The sequence below is a fragment of the Zalophus californianus genome, chromosome 8 (assembly GCF_009762305.2).
Source record: "Zalophus californianus isolate mZalCal1 chromosome 8, mZalCal1.pri.v2, whole genome shotgun sequence".
Taxonomy (NCBI): Eukaryota; Metazoa; Chordata; class Mammalia; order Carnivora; family Otariidae; genus Zalophus; species Zalophus californianus.
In genome coordinates, this window is record NC_045602.1 from 54265308 (window position 1) to 54271511 (window position 6204).

The window sequence follows — 6204 nt, forward strand, 5'->3', positions numbered from 1 at the left end:
CTTATTTTCAATTATTAGGTCACCCCAATGAGTTTTAAGTATGATTTTGCAAGTTATATGAATAATCTTTAGTTTGGTTGTTTTTAGTACTATAGCATTAAAATTATTTTGTATAATAGGTTATAAGCTATGATCACATTCTACACAGAAAGGAAAGTTTGGTAACTTAATGATAAATTTTATGGTATGGGCCTAGAATGAACTGTACATTTATCAGACCAAGCCATTAGCATCTGAGAACATGAGTGGGTGGAGTAGAATGGAGGGAAGGAGTGCTCTTACTCATAGATAAAATAACATGTTACATAGGCACAGTTTCGTTGTTGCATAGAACAACAACATAGAATATTGTTGGCATAGAATATTAAGGAGTTTCCAGTGTTATTTGATATTTAATCAGTTCAAGAGCTAGTATTTTTTTTAACTTAGAAACCTTTCTTTAGTTGCTTCTAGTCTATAACCCAGTCTTAGACCAGAACATAATCACCAATAAAATCTGTATGAATATAAGCTTTAGACCTTAGAATACCCAAGTAAATAAAAGCCTAATTTGAAAAATATACCACTAACCACTTTAATTTCATCTTTGCTTTGATTTCATATAATATCTTCTCCCCAAAACTTCACATGCCCTAATAATAACAAAAATAAGACGACTAGTAACGTCATGGGAAGAATAATACATAAGATGAAAGAGCACACATTTTTATTTACAGTAGAATTGAAAGACTGAAATCATCAAATAGATGAAATTAGGTCAACAATGGAGAAAGTTGATTAATTGTAATAGCCAACAGTTATTGAGTACCTACTCGGAACCAAGCATAGTGCTTCTATAGGGGATACTATTATGCTACATCCTTTCTATGGATGAGGAAAATGAAAATTAGAGAATGATCTTATCTATGTAGTTCGTCACCACCCCCCAGCACCTATGAGTATGTAACATGCAGTAAGTGCTCAATAAATTTTTATTGAATGAATTAAAAACTTACCTGAGATTGAGTAACTTGAATGAAAAAGCCAAGAATGTTCCCCCAACTTTTTATTTTGAAAAATTTCAAACACAGAAAAGTAAAAATATATGACAAAAAACTCATGTATATCCTCACCTAGATATACCAGTTGTTAACATTTCCACATTTGTTTTATTTATTACTTATTTTCGCTGAAGCTTTGGAAACTAAGTTGCGGACATGATGATACTTTACCCCTAAATACGTCAACATGCATCTCCTAAGAATAAGTACATTCTCCTATATGCAATACCATCATCACATCTAAAATTTTTATATTGATTCAATAATATAATCTAATTTACAATCCTTATTTAAATTTTCTTAATGGCCCCAAAAATATATAGTTTTTTTTTCCAATTCAGGACCCAAACAAGGTTTACAAGTGCATATCATTTTTTATGTCCCCTTAATCTCTTTTAACCAGAAGCATCATGCTGCCATTGGTTTTGTTTTTCAGAATATTGACTTGTTGGGTTTTTGTTTTTTTTTTAAGAATTCAGGTTGGGGGGCGCCTGGGTGGCTCAGTTGGTTAAGCGACTGCCTTCGGCTCGGGTCATGATCCTGGAGTCCTGGGATCGAGTCCCACATCGGGCTCCCTGCTCGGCGGGGAGTCCGCTTCTCCCTCTGACCGTCCCCCCTCTCATGTGCTCTCTCTCTCTCATTCTGTCTCAAATAAATAAATAAAATCTTTAAAAAAAAAAGAATTCAGGTTGGTTTTCTTATAGAATGTTCTGTAAATGATTTGTCTGATCATCTCTTCATGATTTGATTCAGGTAAAACATATTTAGCAATTATGGTGGATGTAATAGGCTTCTTAATGCACCACATTAAAATGCACATAATGTCTGATTGTTTCACTGTGTGACAGAGTAAGTCTGATTATTTGATTGAGGTGGTAATCATCAGATCTCTCCGTTCAAAGGGATATTTTCCCATAAAGCCAAAATTTCTTTTTTCAAGAACCTGTTTCTAGAGTATTCCCCTTTGACCCTATGCTAAATGCTTTATAACATTTTCTTATTTCATCTTCATAATTAGACTTTCAAAGAACACAAGAAGTCATCTTCAAGGTATTTTGCAGTTAATCTAAATATCAATGTAAGAAGATGTAAAGCCACTATTTAAACCCAAATCTCTTTGACTTCAGAGACTAAGTTTTGAACCACTAGAGTATAGTGCCTTTTATAATTTTGACACTTAGTCCTTACACTGAAGCAACATGAAGGACTAAGATTAACAGGGAACACCTCCCGTACAAATATCTAGAAAATGAGAGGAAATCAATATTAGACATATAGAACTTAACATTTCTGCTAATAGTAGAACAGTTAATTCTAAGCCTTCCTACATAGGACAACTTGAAAACCTGAAGCAAAAAAATTTATTCTACCTGAAGGCATCATAGAGTTAACAATGTAGTAAAGAAATATTAGACCAGTTTCTGGAAAAAGAAAGAGAAGCAGAGAGGTAAGCCCATGATTAAGATTAATCTTACCATGGAGCATTTGCCAATTTCTGCAAGACCAACTGCAAGATTAAACAGATTCTGAAAGCTTCTCAAGATTATGAGGACAATGAGTGGAATCTAGGACTCACTAAGAGTAGGAGAATGAGGAAACCCTCTCCTTAGTAACTCCCCTCTTGCAGTTTGGGACCCAGAAGGACTCCACCCTAAGCAGCCATAGGAATGGGAGTGGCCTGGAAGTACACAAAATCTCACAAGAGAATCATGCACTTTCAAAACACCTCAGTCTCCGAAACTGGCATCTGAGGATCCCAGAATAATAATGCCCCAGACAGCTGGCAGAAGCAAAAAAAGTCCTCCCTGGAGAAAGATATCAACTTTGTAGACTTCACATTATGTCTGCGAACATTTTTTAAAATCAGTGTCTGATGCATACACACACACGTACAGACACACATATAAATAAGGGGTCATGGTAACATAAATAAAAACAGAAAGACACAATAGAAAAGACCCACAGTTGGAGTTATCAGATGAAGCCTCCAAAATAACAAAGCTTGAGGTAATCAATGAGATAAAAGGTATGCTGAAAATTTCAACAAAAGGACTGAAAATAATAAAAAGAGCCAAGCGGGAATTTTACAACTAAAAAGAATGGCACATTAAAAAAAGCAATGTTAAAAAAAGTGATCTGCTATTTAACAGCAGATTAAACCCAGCTGAAGAGAGGGGAAAGCATTCGTGAATCTGAAGATAGGAGCAAAGAAAATATCCAGAATGAAGTAAGGAGAGAAAAAGAATGAAAAATACAGAACAGAGGACAGTGGGAAAATATTAATAAAGTGTGAAGGTCTAATATATGTGTACTTAGAGACCAAGAAGACAAGACGGGATAGAATGAGGCAGAAGCAATTTTGAAGCAGGGACAGCTACGAACTTTCTAAAACTGATGAGAAACCACAATTCATAAATTCAAGAAGCCCTACAATCTGCAAACATGTTAAATAAATCATATACTCACTAAACTGTAACACAGTAAATCTGCTAAAAAGTAAAGACCAAGAGAAAAATGACAGCAGCCAAAGAGAAAGGAAAACTACCTCTGGATGAGCAATAATTAAATTGAATGTTTTTTTTTTTCTTAACAAGAACAAAAAAAATGTTATCTTCAAAGAAACTTTCAGAAGAAGCAAACCACCAACCTAGAATTCTGTACCCAGAAGAAATACTTCTCAAAAAGGAAGATGAAGCAAAGACATGCTCAGGAACAAAAAATCTTGAGAGAGCTCTTCATGAACAGACTTCTATTCAAAAGGTAAAAGGAATATGTTCCCAGATTTCATCTGGTTGAAGTATAGGAAACACTAGAAGGCAAGAAAAGTGGTAAATATGTGGACAAATCTCAATGAATAACAAGCATAAGACAATAATAAAATACAGAGTGAATTAAAAATACAGGATAACAATGGCATTTAAGTAGGGAAGACATAAATGGGATTAAAATTCAAATTTCTTGCATTGTCTGAGAAGAAAGTAAAAAAGCCAATTAATGCTCTGCTTTGGAAAGTAATAGGTATGTGAAGTAATCTCTATGGTAAACTCTGAAGGAATTGTAAAGTAATATATAACTACCAAACTAATATGTAACTATCAAGGTAAAATGGAATAATTTAAAAATAATGAACACAAGAAAAGACAGTGACATAGAACAAGCAGAATAAACAAAAATAGTAAGATGGGAATTTTCAACCCAAATATATCTGTAATTATAGTTAATATAAGTACACTAAATGCTCTAATGAAAAGATAAAGAGACCAGATTGCATTTTTTAAAACTACAGGCATTTTATAAGAGATACATCAAAACATAAGGATACAGGGGCGCCTGGGTGGCTCAGTCATTAAGCGTCTGCCTTCTGTTCAGGTCATGGTCCCCAGGTCCTGGGATGGAGCCCCATGTCAGGCTCCCTGTTCAGCGGGAAGCCTGCTTCTCCCTCTCCCACTCCCCCTGCTTGTGTTCCCTCTCTCGTTCTGTCTCTCTGACAAATAAATAAAATCTTAAAAAAAAAAAAAAACATAGAGATACATAAAAGTTTAAAGTAAAAAGATGGAAAATTATATACTGTGCAAACAGCAACAAAAGGAAAGTTGGTACACCTAATATCAGACAAATTAAACTTTAAGGGAAAATGCACTACTAGAGATTTTTTACAAAACTATATAAGGATAAAAAAACCATTCGCTCACGAAGATTAACTTTTTTTCTATTCACATGAATTTAATAATACAGGGGTGCCTGGGTGGTTCAGTTGATGAATTTAATAACACAAAAACCTGGAAATAAAATTTGATTTAACTACAAGATGAAGTAAAAGAATCCATAATTATAGTGGGAGATTTTATCAGACTGTCAGCAATTGATAGAAAAACAACAAAAGACAGTAAGGATATACAAGAGCAATGCTACTGCTTCAGATAAGTAGAAAAACCATAATAAAACAGAAAACATCTACTTAAAGGCATTGAGAGCCACCATGGCAAGAAGGGCTAGAGACCAAGATTCTGGAGAAGGATGGACCTGGAAAGGTAAGCTGATATTCTGCAGTTTTCTTTTCCATGGAAGCATTTGGGAATTTCAGATGTGATGCAAAAACTGAGAATCTGGGCTTTGTCAAGACAGAGGGCCTTGGTGGGGGAGCAGAGCTGTGGGTGGTCTCAGGGGTGGGGGATCCTGGAGAGACAAAACTGGAGACGTGAGGGCTCATCATAAGGGACGGGTAGAGAATGAAGTCTGATATATGGCTAGTTTTCTTAAGACATTTGCCAAATTCTGAAGCTCTGCTGAGTTGGAGGCTAAGAAGTTAAGCCAAGAGAGCCTTTGGGAAGCAGAGTGGAGTTTCCCCCAGTCTCACTCTGCTCAGGAGACGGTGATTAGAGCTGAGGACCCACCAGAGGCAGTGGCCCAGGTGAACAGACCAGGTTCTCAATGTTAAGCCCGTGGAGGGTCTTACAAAAAGGCTCCAGCCTCAATTCAGCTACATCCCTAATTTGATTAAGGTGAGCAAACCCCTCCACCTAGCAGAGGACAGGGTGGACCCTGTCTGGCAGGAGATAACATCACCTGGAGCCTCTACAGCTTGTCTTATGCAGTGTCTGCCTCCAGTAAAAAATGATCAGGCATGCAGAGCTGTAGAGAAAACAAGAATTACTGGGGCTAGAAAGAACAGTAGGAAGAAATGTTACCAAAACACCAACCCATTCTATACTCTCCGCACAATAAAACAATGCTGGGCAAGGAAGAAAGAGTAAGGACTATGAAGAACGGCAAAGACTGAACGACACGGAAGAAAGAAATAGCGCAAAGCGAGGGATGCAAGTCAGGTCTCATAAAAGTCCAGCATCCTTATCTTCAGCCCTGCTGTAAATGAAACCCATTTTTTTTAGTAAATCCATTCTGCCTTTCCCAACACCTCCTAGTCCCTGCCCAGTCAGGGCAGGATGGGTGATAAAATCAGATAAAACAGGAGCTTTGCAAACCACTCCAATTACACTATGTTACCATAAATATTAAGTTGTCAGGAAACATTTTTTTTTTTAGTAACTTTTTTCTGAGACTCCTTTTTCAGCTGTGGGTCTTCTGAGCCCTGTAGGGAAGAAACTGGCTGTTAGTTTCCCAGTTTGCTCATTTTGATGTAGTTTTAGTATGACAAAGTTATGTA